Genomic DNA, 20,115 nt, shown 5'->3' on the forward strand with positions numbered 1-20,115 from the left:
TGCATCGCTGCCTGTACCTAAGTCTGGTGTCTAGAACCCAGGGGTGTGGGAGCGATTCGAACCGCTCAAGGGACAGTCAGAGGCGAAGCTGACTAGGCGCACATGCCACAAGCCACCCCCTACAGTTCCAGATCTTTATTAGTAATCCAATCAGGGATCTGTCCGTTATTTATTTGCCTCATGTTATGCTGAGCATTCGACAATAGCCATGAGCCATACATGGCACATATTAATTCCTTATGGATTTGGTGAGAAGCATTGTTAAGTCAATCAATAATTGTATTGATTGTTTCTGCATGGGGGGCTACTATCTCTTCCACCCCCAACAATTGTATTATCGTTTGTTTTCATGGCAGTGCCAATTGTTGGATATTTCCAGTGGCTTGTTTTAGTAACTTCTCTATTTTTGCTTGTAGTTCTTCTACTCCTTCGTTTACTCCTTCTATGTCCAAGCTATTAACTGTTGCTAACCCGGCTGCATACCCTGCTCTGGCCATTTCCAATACTCCCTGTTTCTTACGTCTTTGTAAGATAGACTTTCCCTGTGGACCCTCTAATTGTTTTACCCACAGTGAGTTCCATATTTGTTTTGTATGATTGTTACACATCGCGGGCATCTCAAAAGAACTCATATTAATGGCAAGCTTAATAACTCTATGTGTTACACTAAAATACACCTCATCTTGTGTTTTTCTTATTATTAAACCCCCTGGACAATGGCAATACTTATGTTCATCCCTAGGATCAGGGCGAGGACATTCCACCTCATTCTGGATGTCCAATGTTCCTGTAATTACAAAAAGGGGGCTGGTCGTCACCAGCCAGTTAGAATGGATAATAGTAGAATAATTCTATCAGTTCAAAATGCCGTACATCTGGTTCATTTCTTGTTCTGTGGCTCTGTCTCCAGACATACCTGAAGATGCAAACTACGGCATATAACATTATCATCATACACAGCCATTGATATATGTAGTAACTCCCCTTTCCATTCTTTATACCTTCTAGCATACTCCTCACTCTCCTCAAAAAGCACCATCTCTGGCTTACTCATTGTCTTTGTTATATATTTTTAACTGAGTCCAGTGCTTCCACCTTCCTTTACCCGTTCCGGACACATCTATACAAGCGCATGTGTCACTGTTCATCAATACCTCGTATGGTCCTGACCATCTAGGTGCTAACCCTGGTTTGGCTGGTATTATTTTTGCCATCACTTTGCTACCTATTGCTGGGACCTCCTTCTGGTCATCCCGTGTATCCGGTTCTAGATCCTGTATAATCTGTTGGTCTTTGGCCTCATGTCTGAGAGCGTGTAACACAATTGTTTAATAAATCTCCTAATTCTATCCTTCCGGGGCCCTACATCCTCACCCCCGGTAGCGACTCCTTCCGGCAGTGTCATTGCTCGTCTGGTCATTAGTTCAAAAGGCGTTAGCCCCGTAGTTCTATTCGGGGTCACCCTAAGTCTCATCAGTATACTCGGGAGTAACTCTGCCCATCCCTTTCCTGTGTCTTCTATTGCTTTGGCTAAGGATAATTTCAAAGTCCAGTTCATCCTTTCCACCATCCCTGAATTCTGAGGGTGGTATGGTATGTGGAACCTTTGATACCTAATAATGCGCATGTTTCCTTTATAACCTTCCCTGTAAAGTGCATTCCCTGGTCTGAATCAATCTGCAGTGGGACCCCCCATCGTGGTACTACCTCCTCTGCCATTATTCGTGCTACTGTTGTTGCCATACAATCTCTAGTGGCGAATGCTTCAACCCATCTAGTAAATTGATCTATTATTACCAAACAGTACATTGTTGCCTTTGATTTTGGTAGAGGTCCAGTAAAGTCTATCTGCAACTTTTCCCATGGGCCTCTTGGTCTCGGCTGATGTCCCCACTTTACCTTGACAGGTTTCCCTATGTTATACTGTGCACATATGGGGCAGTGTCTACAGAATCTGTCCACAGCTTGTTTCATTCCGGGCCACCAGTCCACCAGCTCCTGGGATGGTTTCCCCCTTTGATCAAATCCTGTATAGGCTGGACCATTTCTGCATATTCTGGGGTAAAGTTCCGGCAATAATTAAATAGCCCTAATACCTGCTTGACCCCCTCCCCTCTGTGGCATTGTTCCTTCCTGCTGCCATCTCTAGCTGCTTGTAAGTATGGGACTGTGAGAAATCAAAGTACGCAGCCAGTGGTTGCGTGCTGCTCCCGCTAGCTTTCCTCTTGGTCCTAGTGCCCCTCCCATCTGTCTTTGGGCATTTGTCTCTTCCCTTTGATTTATGTATCCTAGGTAGATTACTTTGTCCTTCCCTACCTGTACCTTTCTAGGGTTTACCTTTAGTCCCGCATTCTGTAGGGCTCCCAGTACCATAGTCAATTAAATATTGTAGAGGGACCTGCCACTATCGGATATTCTTGCGGAGTGGAGTTATCTTATTCAATACGGTCTGTACAAATTTACACCATCCAGAATTTCACCATGGCCACAATGAAAGTCTGGTTTTAATAGGTTAATTTACCTCATAACTCAAATTTAATCCAGATCAATTTTTTTTAACTAACCAGTATCACTTGGAAAAGAAACAAGGAAGCCATTTTAACAAAGAAACAATCACTCATGCCTTATAAACATTCACATTCAAATTCATTTTCTTCCAGGCACACTGGCAACTGTAACTTCAAGGCTGAAGCTTACCTTCTGTAAAATAATGAACAGACAAAACAAAACAAAATAGCACATTCTTGCAGAAAACAGTAAATTACATCATATTTCTTATTGTCCTTTCTTCAGATGACTTTCCAAAATACTGTAAAAACATTGGATATAACTGGAGAAAAATCAAACTACTTTGGAAAATTTCACCATAGCAACCACGACTCCAAGGTTAAATCTTAGACTGAAACTTAATCTTTTGTTAAACAAACTTTTTGTTGCTCTTCTCAGTTTTTACACACCAGCTTAACTTAAATTGTAGTAGTTCTTTTTCATTCTGGGGCACAATCTTATTCGCACATTCTTAAAACTTCCAAAATCCAAGACAAGACAAAAGGGTTAAATGCTTTTTTAACACAGAGAAGTGGGTGGAGCTAAAACACACAACAGACATTTTTCTTTTTTTTTAAGGACAGACTTTCAGACAAAGGAATATTGTAACTTCTTAAACCTCCATAGTCAGGAAAACTTGCATACTTTAACACACTTTCACACAAACTAAAATTCCAGCATTTTTTAAAGGTTCCTTTCACTCAGCAAATCTTGTATTTTATTTGCCTCAGCACAGATGTTAATAACTTCCATGTCGATAAAATTAAAAAAAAATTTTTTTTTCCTTTTTTAAAAAAAATCGGTGACTCAGCAGCTTTGCCTGGCTTTCCAAATCTCTGTTTCTTTTCCCTTGCTGAGTTTTCAAATTGGTTAACCTGCAAATTAGATCTTTTTCCTTCTTTATCTCTCCCTTCTGTTTCAATTCCTTACATTGTTTCTGGCAACAAGCTAAGATTACCATTCCCCCTTTTCCCTCTTTATCTTTGGTTTGTCCCCTCCACCAAGCCCTTTGGCTCACTGCACTGTCTTGGGGATCCCATCCTTTCTTTTTCATCGTTTCGATAAGTTTTTGATTTTTGTCTGCTACATAGTGAGTGACGGAGTCGGGATCTCCCCACGGGGACAGTCCGTCCTCCTTTATCTCTGCATCCTTTTTAGGCATTCTATATAGCTTCGACTTACTTCTCAATGGTTCTTATGTTACTTTATCATTCACCCACACACACTTATTTTGCGCACACTCACTCACCACGGGATCACGATCCTGTGGTGTTTATTGTTCCCGACACCTACTTGATCCTGGCCATCACGTGGGACTACGTCCTCTTAATTCAGGCTCAGGCTAGGTGTTTGAGATAGTACACCACCCTTGTCCGTGTCGATCACCCCGTGACTTTCAAGGATCCAATCTTATACTTTATCGGAATAATGACACAAAACTTACACTCTAAACAGACAAACACTTATACTCTAAACACCCTTTAACTTGAATCCCTCCGGATCGTCACCTGGTATTTCCGTATTCTAGGTTTCTAAACCCGTTCCCTCGAGGATTTGTAAACCCTCTAGCGCTTTCCTGCCTGGGTTTCTAAACCCTTTAGCGCTTTCCCGCCCGAGAGTTTCTAAACTCCTCGGGTCTGTTTGTTCCCGCTTAATACGTCAAGCGCGGCTTTATACCTTAAAACGCGTCCTATTGGTCCACACCAGAAGCCTGTTGCTCCTCCACTCGCTGTTCTTTATACCACCGCTACCCCGATCCGCCTCGTGGACCTCCACGTTAAGGGTGAATATTGCTACTCACCCTTCCGTGTATGTCGTTGTGGAGGATCGATCAGCAGTCCGGCGGTATCCCACTTCTGACACCAAGTTGTAAGCGAGGAAAACCTGGAAGGTAAAACAGAACTAACAGACTCAGGTGTTACCCAGATCAATAGTTTTATTACGAGTGCACACGGGAGAACTATCTCAGCTACCCTTAGCTAGAGACATCGTTCTCAAGGGAAAAAGTGGCAATACAGCTTAGTTTATACAGTTTATTAGACAACACCCACTTATTACTAATGGGGGTGTATACATGAGAATATTGATGCTTCATTGGTTTACATGATTAATCAATCAACTATTAGGCCTGTCCTTTGAACTCGAGTACCCTCTGGATATGTCAGTAAGAAGCTTATGGACTGCAGAGGCTTCATTCTAACTTCTGTATTCATGAGCTATCTCTTACTCTTGTTATCGGTATGGGGAGGTATTTTCAGCAGAGACATGGCTGGGTGAATTATGCAGCTGGCTGACTACTCTTCAAGGCCTTATTTGCTGCTATTCATTAATCATGCCTTTGTACTCTTATCTCTTCCAAGAACAGGCTCTTTCTAAACAGTTACTCAGTGTAATTACAAGCAACACTTCAGGATGTCTTTGGTCAGCTAAATTTATTTATGTTATTTTAAAAAGGGTTAATATAGTCAAGTATCCCATGGTACCTTTCAGACATATTATATTGGTCAAATATTGAGGCCCACCCCTTTATATCCCCTAAACCAAATTTTATCCTAACAGGCACAACAACAGTTACAAAAAGGAAATTCACACAAGAGCTCCTTGCAAGTCAGCCTACCAGGGGTGTTCAATTTGAAGCATGTAGAATGCCACTCCACCACACCAACAGGGACCCTGCAATGTTGATCCCTCGGTTTATCCCAACCATTGCAGAGGAAGCAATATTTAACCCTCAGAGCAGTTTAGATGATTTACTATGTTTGGGTGCAATGAGACTAGGATTATGATTTAATGACCCTGAAATTGTGGTGTCCCTGACAGCGTACTCTCAGAATACGGCATCGTAACCCATTTGAAAGGCCCCGCAACTTCCGGGTTTCCGCATGCGCGAAATCCGCAACTTGCGATCTGTCAAGATACGCCAAGGGGGGTCGGCATGGCGGGGGATCGGCGGAGGGGCTCGGTGATTGGTGGGGGTTTCGGCCGGGGATCAGGTGGGGGTTGCAGGTTCGACCGGGGATTGGGGACAAGGAAGGGGTTGGAGGATCGGTCGGGGATCAGGAGTTGGGGTTGGCCAGGGATCGGAGGGATCGGGGATCGGCAGGGGGGGGTTGGTGATCGGCATGGACTAGATCGGGGATCGGGAAGAGGGGTGTCAGGAATCGCAGGAGGTCGGCGGCTGGGGGGGGAGAGAGGATCGGGTTCGGCCATCGGAGGAATTTGGCTGGCCTCAGCATCATCGGTTGGGGGGGGTGGCAGGGTGGCCTCATGGTGGGGATTGGATGCCTGGGGGGGGACGATCGGAAACCTCGTGGTGGGGTCTCCGATCACGGGGGCGGTGGGTTAGATAGGGATCCTGGATCCAGCAGGTAGGTATAAATCCACTTAGCTCCTGGATGCAGCAGTCCCCGCCTCGCTTTAACTGTCGGGTTTCACAAATTGTGCAAAACCCGTCCACAGGCAGTTAAATTCAAAATGGAGGTGAGAAAAGAGGTTTCCAGCCTCATTACAATATTTAAATTGATGTACCGCCCCCTGGGAGCAGGTTGGTCACCCGCCCCCGTCCCGCCTCCACTAAAACCGGACGTGGGCCAGGAATCCCATTTTTTCAATTTAACTGCCCCCACGCTCCAAACACACCTGTTTTTTTAGGGGAAAATTCAGCCTAAGTGTCTAACTGGGGTCGAGGATCAGAGGGATCCGGGGGTACTGATACACGGATCATTAAAATTAGCGACGCAGGTTAATAAAGCCATAAATAAAGCAAACAAAGCACTGAGGTTCATTTCTAGAGGGATAGAATTGAAAAAGTTATGTTAAACTTGTATAGAACCTTGGTTAGATCAGATTTGGAATACTGCGAACAGTTCTGATCTCCATATTATAAAAAGGATATAGAGGCACTGGAGGGGTGAAAAAAAGATTTACTAGAATGATACCAAAACTGAGAGGTGATACCTATCAGGAAAGATTGAACAGACTGGGGCTCTTTTCTCTTGGAAAAAAGAAGACTGAAGGATGACCTGATATCGGTCTTTAAGATTATGAAAGGGTTTGATTAGGTAGATGTAGAGAATGTAGCAGTCGGCGCAGACTTCATGGATTTTTAGATTTAACCCTTATTAAAAACTGGACAGGCTGTTTGGGGGGGGTGGGGGGGAGCAGTGACAAACCACTCAAGCTGGAGATGACTCATTCGTATGGAAACAAACATTCCTTGGGTTCATTGGCCCGAGAGGCCCACTCCCAAGTCTTGATTAACAAGGCTGACGACTCATTGTTCTAGTCAAGATGAACTTGTTAAGTTAATTGACAGGAAGATCGGAAAGAGATCAAAAACCATTCAAGAGATCGAAAACCATTCCCCCAGGCCATGTGTCCATTAATACCAGAGACTGCGGTCTGTGTATTGGAGGGGTATAAAAGAGAGCAGTTTGGATAGCTCGCTCTCTCTCTCCTGCCCTCCACACAACGGAACATCAAGGGGAGCAGAGCCTTGCTCTTCCAACCGAGACAGACTTCGACTGAGGCTGGGGCTCGCATGCCGCAAGGCCGGTATGGAACCAGGTAGCCAAGACATACGGGAGAAAGCTGCAAGCCAGATCAAAAGGGCAATCTAGGTGAGCATTGCCAGGCCTACACACCCACAAGAACACTTAGCTGTGTGAGGGGGTGCCTGTATGTTCCTACCAAACCAGAGGAGGTTTAGCGTTTGAAGGGTCCTGTGATAGTTTAGTTCACAGGAGCGTGTTTTTAGGCCGTGGTATGTCAGCATGGCAGGGGCTTGTTGGACAAGTCAGGGTTGTACTGTTTTAAACTGTACTGTTGTGTTCACACCGCTTATACTGTATGCAAGTGGAGTGGTTTTTGTTAACCTTAATAAACACTGCCCAAAAACGCTGTCCGTGTTCAAATCTGTCCTCAGTAATCCCTATCATCCAGAACCTGTAGTAAGGGGGTTTGCGTGCTCACTACAGGTGGGGTGAAACCACTTACAATAATTGCCAATTGCAGCAGGGGCCATAGGAATTTGGCCACCGCAAAAACCGGTCACAGATTTGGCGACCGCGGCAGGACGATAGGTTGTGGATTAGATATGGACAGTTTGGAGGTCAAGGGATACAGAATGGAGGACAGAATTTCCTCCTACGTGTTTACAAAGGTTAACGTATCCCAGCAATGGGTGCTGGAGATGTTGCGCTCTGAGCGTCCCCAGGATAGGGCCGCAGAGTGGACAGGGAGCAAGGAGCACAGGAAGTCCAAAGAGAAGGCGATTTGGCTCCTGTGCTTCCAAAAGCAAGTTCAACTGCTCCGGGAGCAGGTTGAAAAGCTCAAAAACGAGTTGAAGGAGTCTGAAGACAAGACAGACGCGAGGGGGATAGTCGGGAGTAGACTAGTGGAGGAGTTGCGCGAGGAAAGACAGGAAAGACGCACGCAGGAAGAGACCTCCCGTAATATGGGGGAATACCTGCGGCACCAGGTTACGGAGGCCAGGTTAAATGAGCAGGCCTTACGGGAGGAGAACGCAAGATTAACAACGAGAGCTGACGGTTTGGAGGGTCAGCTAAGGGACATTAAAATAGCTCATAAGGTAGCTAGAAGTAGGGGCTATGAAGACTCTGATCACGGTCCCTGCAAAGAAAGGATTAGAAAATTGACCCAAGCCTTGTCTGGTGCCAGAGGCATGGTCTGTTTAATGGCACCAGGGAAACCTGGGTGGAGTGGGACGAGGAGGGTCAGGAAGCAGAGGATAAGGTTCAGGACAGGGAAGTCCCACCGGCACCGGAAGTGCCACTGAGACCAATGTATCCTCTGCGGCAGCAAAAGTACTGTCCACCCACACCAAACGGTGAACCAGGCCCGCTACAGAACGATTACGTGGTCCCATTCACCACCCCACAGTTGTAAGCCATGGTAGCAGAGTTGCCCAAACTAAAACAGGATGGGGACCCCTCAGTTCACTTTATGGAGGTCGAGCAGGTAGGGGGGATCAACGGGTGTAGCGAGGGTGAGATCCACAGGCTGATGCTGCTCTCCCTTGACGGGAAACTGTAGCAGAGCCTGTCCGCAGCCACAAAAACGGGGCGAGGCACCACAGAGGGGATGGAAGAGGAGATCCTGAGAGCCATGGGGCACACCCAGGGTAGTCTGTTCTCACAAGTGGAACGGACTCTACAGTTGGCCGGCGAGGCACCAGCTGCATTTGCGGACAGGCTATGGCCGGTGTATGCAAAGGCAACTGGAAGTGCGCCAGACCGCGCGCAACTGGTAGGGGTCCCCAGAAATCACTGGCTCAGAAAACAGCCTGCCACAGAGTAAAGCCAAGGCAGAAGCATGGTTTGACTCCGAGGACCTCGCGAACACGGAGGCAGGCGTGCTCCGGATATTGGGCTTAGCTTTTCAGGCTGGTTCCCGGGAGGAGGTCAAACACAAGGGGAGGGTACATGAGATGAAGGCCAGTATGGGGGATAGGAAGGAATGGCGTCAGGAAGGGGGTAACACCGACGAGTCTAAGACTTGTTTTAAGTGTGGGAAGATGGGACACTGGAGGCGGGGTTGCCCGGCCCAAAAGGGGGGGTCAGGCAAAGGGGGTCCTCCCGTGCGAAAACCCCAGGTCACCGAGGCGAAGGAGGCGACCAATGAACCGTTTGATGTTCTGGTGGCCGCCCTTCGCACGGTGCTGGGGAAGGACAAAGGAAGGCTAGACACTGCCATGAGCAGCATAACCCCGACCGCACCCGCATGTCCGCCTTCACCCTGACTAGAACGCGCCCAGCCTGAGTACCTGTGTCCGCTCACTTTTGATGAGTGGGACAGGCCCTGTGTTGAGATGGGGGTGGAGACGGTGCAGGGGAGATATTTGGTGGACACCGGAGCTTCCAGCACGGTGGTCCATTCGGAAGACCCGACCAATTCACCCTGGTCTAACAAGGTCCCATTTAGCCTAACGGGATTCACAGGGAATGAGCAGGCGGGGGTGATGTCCAAACCCCTGAGAATAGAGCTAGGGTCCCTCCGCACCACGTGGAAGTGCGTGCTAATGAAATGGGAGCAACCAGGATGGGGAGTCCTCGGAGCTGATTTCATGTTAGCCAACCGGGCCATTGTGGACCTGAGGAATCGCTGCCTGTGGGGGGCAGTGGTCTCGGACAAGACAGAGGAGGTGATAGTGATCCCCAGAGATAAGGGAGAAGCGGGTAGTGTATGCACCATGAAACCCAAAGGGAGTTACGACCTGGAACAGTTGGTTAGTAGCGCCCCAGCCCAGTACCAGGCAAATGTACGGGACAACCTCACCGCATTCGCCACCCATAAACACGATTGTGGCAGGGTGACCGGGGTAGAGGTCTGGGTGCAAGGGGACCCCATGTCACGGCCACAAAAGCAGTATAGTTTCCCCCAGGAGGCAGAAGCCGACTTGGAGACGGCACTGGGAATCCCTGGTAAAACAGGGGGTGTTGAGACTAATAGCCACCCACGTGAACTCACCACTCTGGCCGGTGAAGAAACCCGACCAGTCGTGGAGAGCCACCATGGACTATCGGGTCCTCAATAAGAACATCCCAGCTTGCGCGCCCACAGTCGCAGCTGTCGCCGATCTGATAGGGAGCATTCCAGCGACTGCAACCACATTCACGGTGCTGGATATCTCCAACGGGTTTTGGTCGATTCCCCTCAGACGGGAAGACCAATAAAAGTTTGCATTCACTTTTAAAGGGCAGCAGTATACATGGACATGCCTTCCCCAGGGGTTCCACAACAGCCCCTCCATATTCCACCAATGCATGGCAGGCGCATTAAAAGGCTTCAGCCGACCCCACCAGTTAATCCAGTACGTGGACGACCTGCTTTTGTTCTCCGCAGAGGGGGAGAACCACGGGCCACGACTGGACGAGCTGCTAAAGCTGTTGCAGGAGGCGGGGTTCAAGGTCAACCCCAAGAAAGCCCAGATCGGCCAGGAGGAAGTCAAATTCCTCAGGCTGACCATAAGAGCTGGTGAAAGGGCCATAGATGAGGCTAAGAGGAAGGCAGTACAGGAGCTACCAGCCCCCAAGAATGTGACCGGGGTAAGGTCTTTTCTGGGACTCACAGGGTACTGCCGGGACTTCATAGAGGGTTACGCAGCCATGGCAGCCCCTCCGCTTTGGCTCCTCCGCAAGGGAGTTGAGTGGGAGTGGGATCAGAACTGCCAGGAAGCGTTCACTCGCCTCAAAGGGGATTTGCAGACGGCACCCGCATTGGGAGCCATCAACGGTGGGGAAGAATTCTTCTCAGAGGTAGCAGCCAGTGGGGATAGCTTGAGCGCGGTGTTGCTCCAGGAGCGACATGACAAGCTACGGCCCGTGGTCTACTCATCTAGGGTTCTCACCGAGGTAGAACGGGAATATTCCAACTGTGAGAGGCATCTCCTGGCCACGCATTGGGTCATAAAGCGCTCACAGCTCTTTACGGGATCATCCTGATAGTTCTACTCACCCACCAAACCCCCATTCAGATGTTGTTGGATGGGAGAATAAAGGACTGGACAGTGAGCAGTGCTCACATTTCCCGCTGGACTTTATTGCTCTCGCAGATGAACTTGAGAGTGCAGGGGTTGACCGAGCCAAAGCTAGCAGCCAACATGATTTACCCAGGGACAGCCCACACGTGTACAGTAGAAGGGGTGTGGGATGTAGATGAAGGATTCCGGGCCGGGATTCACCCCACGGGCCAGGACATCTATATAGACGGGTCCAGTTCGGTCGTGAAGGGGGAGGGTCTCACCGGGTGCGGAATCTATGACCCTACGGCTGAAATAGCGAAGGCCATTAAACTCCCCAACACACTGAGTGCCCAGCACGCTGAACTGGCAGCAGTGGTGTACGTGGTCACCCACCACGATGAGTTCCCCACCCCCTACACCATTTGCTCGGACTCCATGTTCACGTGCAACTCATGCACGGAATACTTGGCAATCTGGGCCAGGCGCGGATTCAAGTCTGCAGATGGGAAGCCCCTAGCAACAGCACCACTGCTAGGTAAAATTTTGGAGGCCACAGGCACCCGGGGAGATCACTATATTCACAAAGTCAAAGCCCATTCAAAGACAGAGCCCAAGTGGGAGGGCAACCAAAAGGCAGACGAGCTGGCCAAACAGGGGGCCAGGGAACGAGTATTCTTGGATCCGTACAAAGCAGGTCTGGTAGCCGCAATCCGGGACAAGGGAGGCACACGGGATAGCTTTGGCCGCAGACTTAAAGTAAGTCCAAGCCCAGGATCCTGTCCTTAAGGCCGTCCTGGTAAAGAGAGAGAATGGGGAGTCCATAGAAGGTCCGTTCGGGGCAGCGGACATTAGTATCAAAGAGGGGATGCTTTTCAAAGGGGATCGGTGGGTAGTCCCAGCGCAGCACTGAGAGGAGTTCCTCCAGTTGGCCCATGGGGGCTTGGGAGAGGGACACCCAAGGTCGGAAACTACCTGGCAAAGGGTAGAGGAGGCAGGTGGTGGCCGCAGCTCAGGGAGGATGTCCGAGTTGTCTGTGCGCACTGTTTGGTGTGCGCAGCCAATAACCCCGATCCACAGCGCAGGAAAGCCCCCATAGGACACACCAGGAGGGTAGAGGGGCCGTGGCCGTCCCTGCAGGCCGATTTCATCGGACCACTGCCCACCACTAAAGCAGGCAACAAGTACTGTTTAATCCTGGTGGACGTATTTTCCAAATGGGTGGAAGCCTTCCCCTGCCAAGCAGCCACGGCACTAGCAACAGCTAGAATCCTGGTGAGGGAAGTGTTCTCCCGGTGGGGGCTGCCACAGGTCATGGAGTCCGACCATGGGAGCCATTTCACGGGGCAGGTGATGCAGGCCACCTTAAAACTCTTGGGAATACAAGGGAAGTGGCAAGTGGCTCACAACCCCCAGTCATTGGGGATTGTGGAGCGCATGAACCGGACACTGAAAGAAAGACTGAGGAAGGAGATAAGCCCGTTCCCGCAGAGATGGGACGAGGTCTTGCCTCTAGTCTTAATGGGTGTCTGGGCCAGCCCCTCCAGAAGCATAGGGTACTCCCCACACGAGCTTATGACCGGGAGGATTATGCGTACCCAACCCATGTGTTGGTGCCGGTCTTCACCGAAGCGCAGGTCAGGGAGGTAAACCGAGACAGGTTTGTCCAGAATCTGTACGAGACTTTAAAACAGATTCACTGACAAGCAGCCAGTAACCTGGGGAGCCAGCACCAGAAAAATCGGCTGCTGTTAGAACCCCAGATAACCCACGAGTGGGAGGTGGGAGACCAGGTAATGGTCTATAATTACGCCCGAGTAGGGGCGTTTGAGCCGCAGTATATAGGGCCTTATAATATCGTGGATAAAGCGAGCCCCATGATATATGCAGTTAAACTCTCTAAACACACAAAATGGTTTCATGTAAACCAATGCAAGTTGTTTAACCCCGAGGAGGGGAAAACAAAGGTCAAGAGGCACCAGGGCACAGTCATGAGCCTGGTGGACGCGGGTCTTCCTCCCATGGTCTGGGATGATGATGACCCGGAGGACGGGGCGGTAAGGAGGAGCAGTCGGGTCCCACGGCCTAGGGTGCCGTGGACGCCTTCCTACTCGCCAACCGTGAGCCACAAGAGGCCCTGATGGGAGAGCTCTTAAGTGGGGTGCTCGTGAATGCAGCAGGAACACTGTAAATATTTTGTAAATAACCAAAACCAGATCCATGGAGGAAAACCCTCTCACAGAGTGGAACTGTTTTGCTTTTGTTTTGGCAGGGAACCAAAGGAGATCGGAGGAACAAAGGGATATGGATATCGTACTTCTATTCCTAATGATGATCGGGATTGGCAGCATGGAAAGAGGAGACACTGAGGTGTCCTTCCTCTACAGCTGCACAGGAGGGAACAGGCCTACCGTGACACAGGGGGGTAGGACAGGGGACATGGACGGAATGGCCACTTACTTCCACGAGGGAAGGTGGCCAGAGTGGCTGGGATCGAACTCGACTCGGTACTCCAGCAGCGAGGGTTTCACGTATGAAGAAGCTTCCATACCATGTCCCAAACTGCAGGTCACAGCCACACGGGTTAGGATGACCGAGGGGAAACACGTCTGTCTAAGATGTGAGGGACACATTCCCTTGGGACGCTGGTGGTGGTTAAGGAAGTTGGGCCAGGTCAAGGGTAACCAATCCACGGACTGGGAGAAACTGGGGGACGATACGTACCGACACATTACGGAGGCGAGGGTGGGAGTAGAAGTGTGCTGGAACAAATGGTGGAAAGAGGAACAGGGAATTTACGTGTGTATGTGGGGGTCGGAGCAGGTCTGTCCCCTCGGGTGTGTCGATCGCCTTCTTGCGGCGGTGGCAGGATTCCGGGACCAGGATCGGATGGGATCAGAGTGGGGACTCCTGCATGATCCCAGACCCACCCAATGCAGTAAATTCCACAGAACTGGTAGCACACGAGAGGAAGCCCCTGCCCACAGCCCCACCGGTACAGGAAACACAGATTAGTTGCCCCGCCACCACACCGGGACCGAGGAATGGTTAGTCCCGACCGGCAAAGTCTTGTACCAAGACGTTCACTATGAAGTCGCGTCGGTCATTCTAAATTTAACCCGGGTACAGCTGCCCTGGTGGTGTCCGGTAGAAACGGAAAAATTATATGAGCACCTGTTGAAGGAAATGTTCCGACAATTTTATGAATTAAATTATGGAGACGTGAATCAGGAAAGTCTGTACGATTTAACGGTAAACCATCGCGTTGGTTTGGGTAGATATAGACGGGGGTTATTTAATGATGCAGCTACAGCCTTCAGCACGGGCACGTCCCTTATCAACAGTATGGACGATGCACAGGTCAACACCTTAAGGGACCAGCTGCGAAAGATACTGGGGGAGGGTAACGAGCTAGAGGGGTCGGAGTTACGGGAGGGCCAGGCTATGACGATACATTTAAAGGAAGTCATAGCTGAGCTGGAGGCACACGCTCAGATGATCAATAGTTTGATCAGGGAGGATCAGAATGTCTCAGCGCAGGCAGCGATAAACAATGCGTGTGTGTTGTACGGTGCGTGGCTGCTGAACGAAGGGCGCAGTAATTTGGAGGCCCTACAGCAAGGTCGCGTCCCTTCGTGGGTCAGCAACCGGCACCTCACTGCGCTCAGCCCGTATGAAAATTTAATGAGCCCGTGCCAACTCCAACTAGCCTCAAAGGCATACCCGAGGCATTGGAACCAGTTCTTGGGGAGGAGTGACCTGTACCAAGGGGACGGTCTACACCTGAACTGTGAGGGAGCCGATGTCCTCGGGGTAATATTTTCTAGGGCGGTTCGGGAGGATTTAAACTAATTTGGCAGGGGGATGGGAACCTAGGTAGTGGAAAAGAGGGAAGTCATATGAAGTTAGAAATAGATGGTAGAAAGGTGAGAAGCAATAAGCAAAGGAGAGAAACACAAAGGGCCAAACTAATTCATAATGAGAGTGTGAAAAAAGCAAGCCTGAAGGCTTTGTATCTTAATGCTAGAAGCATTAGGAACAAGGTGGATGAATTAGTTGTGGAAATAGAGGTAAACAAGTATGATTTGATTGGGATTACAGAAACGTGGCTGCAGGGTGGGCAAGGCTGGGAACTTAACATCCAGGGATATACAATATTTAGGAAGGATCGGCAAAAAGGTAGGAGAGGTGGGGTAGCATTGCTGGTAAAGGAGGGGATTAATGCAATGGAAAGGAAGGATATTAACTCGGATGAAACGGAATCTGTATGGGTAGAAATGAGAAATAGCAAGGGGAGGAAAACGTTAGTGGGTGTGATATATAGGCCTCCAAATAGTAATATGGAGGTGAGGGAAGGCATAAAAAGGGAAATTAGAGAAGCGTGCGATAAGAGCACAGTTGTCATCATGGGTGACTTTAATTTACATATTGATTGGACTACCCAAATTAGTAAAAATTCTGAGGAGGAGGAATTCCTGGAATGTTTTCGGGACGGTTATCTGGACCAATATGTCGAGGAGCCGACTCGAGATCAGGCCATTTTAGACTGGGTATTGTGCAATGAGAAGGGACTTATCAGCAATCTTCTTGTACGAGGCCCCTTGGGTCAGAGCGATCATAATATGATCGAGCTCTCAGTCGAGATGGAGAGTGAGGAAATTGAATCAGAGACTAAGGTCCAGAACTTAAATAAAGGGAATTACGAGGGTATGAGACGGGAATTGGGTAAGATTGATTGGGTGGTGTTTCTGGGGGGATTGACAGTGGATAGACAATGGCAAGCATTCAAAGATAGAATGGAAGAATTCCAGAACATGTTTATACCGGTTTGGCATAAAAATAAACCTAAAAAGGTGACTCAACCGTGGATAACGAGGGAAATTAGGGACAGCATAAAATCAAAAAAAAGGGCATATCAACTGGCAAAAAAAAGCACCAGACCGGAAGATTGGGGGCAGTACAGGATACAGCAAAAGAGGACAAAGGGATTAATCAGGAAGGGGAAAATAGAATACGAAAGTAAACTTGCAGCAAACATAAAGACAGACTGCAAAAGCTTTTATCGGTATATCAGGAGGAAAAGACTGGTAAAATCCCAAGTCGGTCCCTTGCAGTCCGATTCGGGAGAATATATAATGGAGAATAAGGAAATGGCAGACCAATTAAACTCATACTTTGGTTCTGTATTCACAAAGGAGGACACAAATAACCTCCCAGGAATATCGACAAACATAGGGACTAATGAGAGGGAGGAGCTGACAGAAATTAGTATCTCTAGGGATATGGTGTTGGGTAAGTTGAGGGGACTGAAGGCTGACAAATCCCCGGGGCCTGATAAACTACATCCTAGGGTACTTAAGGAGGTGGCCCTGGAGATAGCAGATGCTCTAAGGATCATCTTCCGGAACTCCATTGACTCGGGAACAGTACCCGTGGATTGGAGGGTAGCTAATGTTACCCCAATATTTAAAAAGGGGGGTAGAGAGAAAGCAGGGAATTATAGACCAGTAAGCCTTACATCGGTTGTGGGCAAAATGCTAGAGTCCATTATTAAGGATAAAATAGCGGAGCACTTGACAAATGGGGAAAGGATCGGACAGAGTCAACATGGATTTACAAAGGGTAAATCGTGTTTGACTAATCTGCTGGAATTTTTTGAGGAAGTAACTGGTAAAATAGATGGGGGAGAGCCAGTGGATGTGGTGTACCTTGACTTCCAGAAAGCCTTCGATAAGGTTCCACACAAAAGATTATCATGCAAAATTAAGGCTCATGGGATTGGGGGCAAAGTATTAACGTGGATAGAGAACTGGCTGGTGGATAGAAAACAGAGAGTTGGAATAAACGGCTCGTTTTCAGAGTGGCAGGCAGTGACCAGCGGGGTGCCGCAAGGATCTGTCCTGGGACCCCAGCTGTTCACAATATATATAAATGATCTGGATCAGGGAATTGGATGCAATATTTCCAAATTCGCTGACGACACTAAACTAGGAGGAGGGGTGGGCTCTGATGAGGATGTCAGGAGGCTACAGTACGATTTGGACAGGTTGGGGGAATGGGCGGATACGTGGCAGATGCACTATAATGTGGATAAATGCGAGGTTATCCACTTTGGGGGTAAAAACAGGAGGGTGGATTATTATCTAAATGGCAATAGATTGGGAGATGGGGAAGTGCAGAGGGACCTGGGTGTTCTTGTGCACCAGTCACTGAAGGAGAGCATGCAGGTGCAACAGGCGATTAAGAAGGCAAATGGTATGTTGGCCTTCATATCAAGGGGGTTCGAGTATAGGAATAGGGATACCTTACTACAGCTGTACAAGGTGCTGGTGAGACCGCATCTGGAGTATTGTGTACAGTTTTGGTCGCCCCATCTGCGGAAGGATGTTCTTGCCATGGAAAGAGTGCAGCGGCGATTCACCAGGCTGATACCTGGAATGGCGGGAATGACCTACGAGGAGAGATTGAATAGTTTGGGCTTGTACTCACTGGAGTTTAGAAGATTGAGAGGGGATCTCATCGAAACATATAAAATTATGGCAGGCCTGGACAGGCTGAATTCAGAGAGAATGTTTCCAATGGCAGGGGAGCACAGAACCAGGGGCCACAGTCTAAAAATAGCGGGCAAATCATTTAAAACAGAGATGAGGAAGAATTTCTTCACTCAAAGAGTGGTGAGCCTGTGGAATTCCCTGCCACAGAGGGCTGTGAAGGCTAATTCAATAAATATTTTCAAGAGAGAATTGGATATATTTCTGAAGGCTAAGGGGATTAAGGGTTACGGAGAAAAGGCGGGGACGGGGTACTGAACTGGTAAGATCAGCTATGATCTCAGACGAAGATCAGCCATGATCTCATTGAATGGCGGAGCAGGCTCGAAGGGCCGAATGGCCTACTCCTGTTCCTATCTCTATGTTTCTATGTCCCAGTTGACTGTGGCCAGTCCAACCGCACTGTAATGGGGATTGTACTCCGGATGCCAGTAATGGGCGGGTCACCGCGGCCGGCACCGGTATATCGAGTAGAGAATATTGGCGTCCTAAGGGATGGGGTGCACGTGCGACATCATGGGGCCCCACCGTTTGTTGTAAAGTGGGAGCACACCATGACCGGCACTGACCTCAATGGATGCCAAAGCAGGGGCGCGCACGTGGTGTTGTGTCCCCAGCATTTGAATGCATTTAATCGGCCGGTGTGCGGGTTTGAATCAGAGGGTGTGGAGCCCATTAATTGCACCATGGAGGTGATGGCCCAAAACCACGTTCCACCCCAGGTAGCATATGCGGGCAGAGGGACGTACTGCCTCACAACAAGCGTGGACCAGTACCGGGTACACAACGACTCTTGGTGCCCGGTCTTTCTGCTTCAAACCCCACACAGAAGTTCAGGTGGCTCAAGAGCGCATCATTCCCATTCCAGAGCCCACCACGGTACACCTCACGGTGAACGACACGGTACAGGACCTGCAGCAATACGTAACACGGTACGGGTATGATATTCCTCCTCTGCCCGAACACCTCACAAAATTAATAAAGGAAGTTGAACTCTCCCAAAAGCATTTCTATACCCTTGAGCAACGGAACAGGGAAACGGGGAATGAGATAAAAGGACTGGTTTCTCCGCCATGGTGGGACGTCGGTCTGAATATTGAGATTCCCCCATGGATTTGTGTGATTTCTCATGTGATTGTAATAGTTCAATGTGTGTTAGTGTTTTACCTTCTCCAGTAAAAGTAAAACACTCCGAAACTGGTGGCAAGCTTTGATTAAAGAATAGCCCGGAGTTGACTGTCTGTTTGTATATATACCTGTAACTGTGATGTGATTTGTTGTGTAAAGTGTGAGATACAGGACCCTGGGGTAAAATTTGATGTACGGTTTGGTTGGGATATACAGTGCGCCTCCCACAGCGGAAGACGACAGAACTTTTGATGATATTTCTGGTTGGGAAAGGTTGAAATATCAAAGGGGGGCCTGTAGCAATCAGCGCAGACTTCATGTATTTTTAGATTTTAACCCCTATTAAAAACTGGACAGGCTGTTTTGGAGGGGGGGGGGAGCAGTGAAAAACCACTCAATCTGGAGATGACTTATTTGTATGGAAACAAACTGTCCTTGGGTTAATTGGCCTGAGAGGCCCACTCCCAAGTCTTGATTAACAAGGCTGATGACTCATTGTTCTGGTCAAGATGAACTCGTTAAGTTAATCGGCAGGAAGATCGAAAAGAGATCAAAAAAACATTCAAACCATTCAAGAGATCGAAAACCATTCCCCCAGGCCATGTGTCCATTAATACCACAGACTGTGGTTTGTGTATTGGAGGGGTATAAAAGAGAGCAGTTTGGATAGCTTTCTCTCTCTCTCTCCTGCCCTCCACACAACGGAACATCAAGGGGAGCAGAGCCTTGCTCTTCCCACCGAGACGGACTTCGACTGAGGCTGGGGCTCGCATGCCGCTCGGCCGGTACGAAACCAGGTAGCCGAGACGTACGGGAGAAAGCTGCAAGCAAGATTAATAGGGCAATCTAGGTGAGCATTGCCAAGCCTACACACCCACAAGAACACTTAGCTGTGTGAGGGGGTGCCTGTATGTTCCTACCAAACCAGAGGGGGTTTAGCGTTGGAAGGGTCCTGTGATAGTTTAGTTCACGGGAGGGTATTTTTAGGCCATGGTAAGTCAGCACGGCAGGGGCTTGTTGGACAAGTCAGGGTTGTACTGTTTTAAACTGTACTGTTGTGTTCACACTGCTCGTACTGTATGCGAGTGGAGTGGTTTTTGTTAACCTTAATAAACACTGTACGGATAAGCCCGAAAACACTGTCCATGCTCAAATCTGTCCTCAGTAATCCCTATCATCCAGAACTTGTAGTAAGGGGGATTGCTTGCTCGCTACAGGTGGGGTGAAATCACTTCCAATAATTGGCGATTGCGGCAGGGGCCATAGGAAATCGGCCACTGCAAAAACCGGTTACAAGAAGGTGTTTCCACTTGCGGGCAAGACTAGAACTAGGGGCCATAAATATAAGATAGTCACTAATAAATCCAACAGGGAATTCAGGAGAAATGTCTTTACCCAGAGAGCGGTTAA

At 48.8% G+C, this 20,115-nt stretch overlaps 1 pseudogene; it reads left to right on the top strand.

Annotated features, from left to right (window-relative positions):
• The first annotated feature begins 14,470 nt into the window (after window positions 1-14,470).
• Window positions 14,471-20,115, top strand: part of LOC147125298 (uncharacterized) — a 91,843-nt pseudogene continuing 86,198 nt past the window's right edge.

Source organism: Somniosus microcephalus, chromosome 1 (assembly GCF_052327205.1).
Source record: "Somniosus microcephalus isolate GS21.2 chromosome 1, FLI_Smic_1.0, whole genome shotgun sequence".
Taxonomy (NCBI): Eukaryota; Metazoa; Chordata; class Chondrichthyes; order Squaliformes; family Somniosidae; genus Somniosus; species Somniosus microcephalus.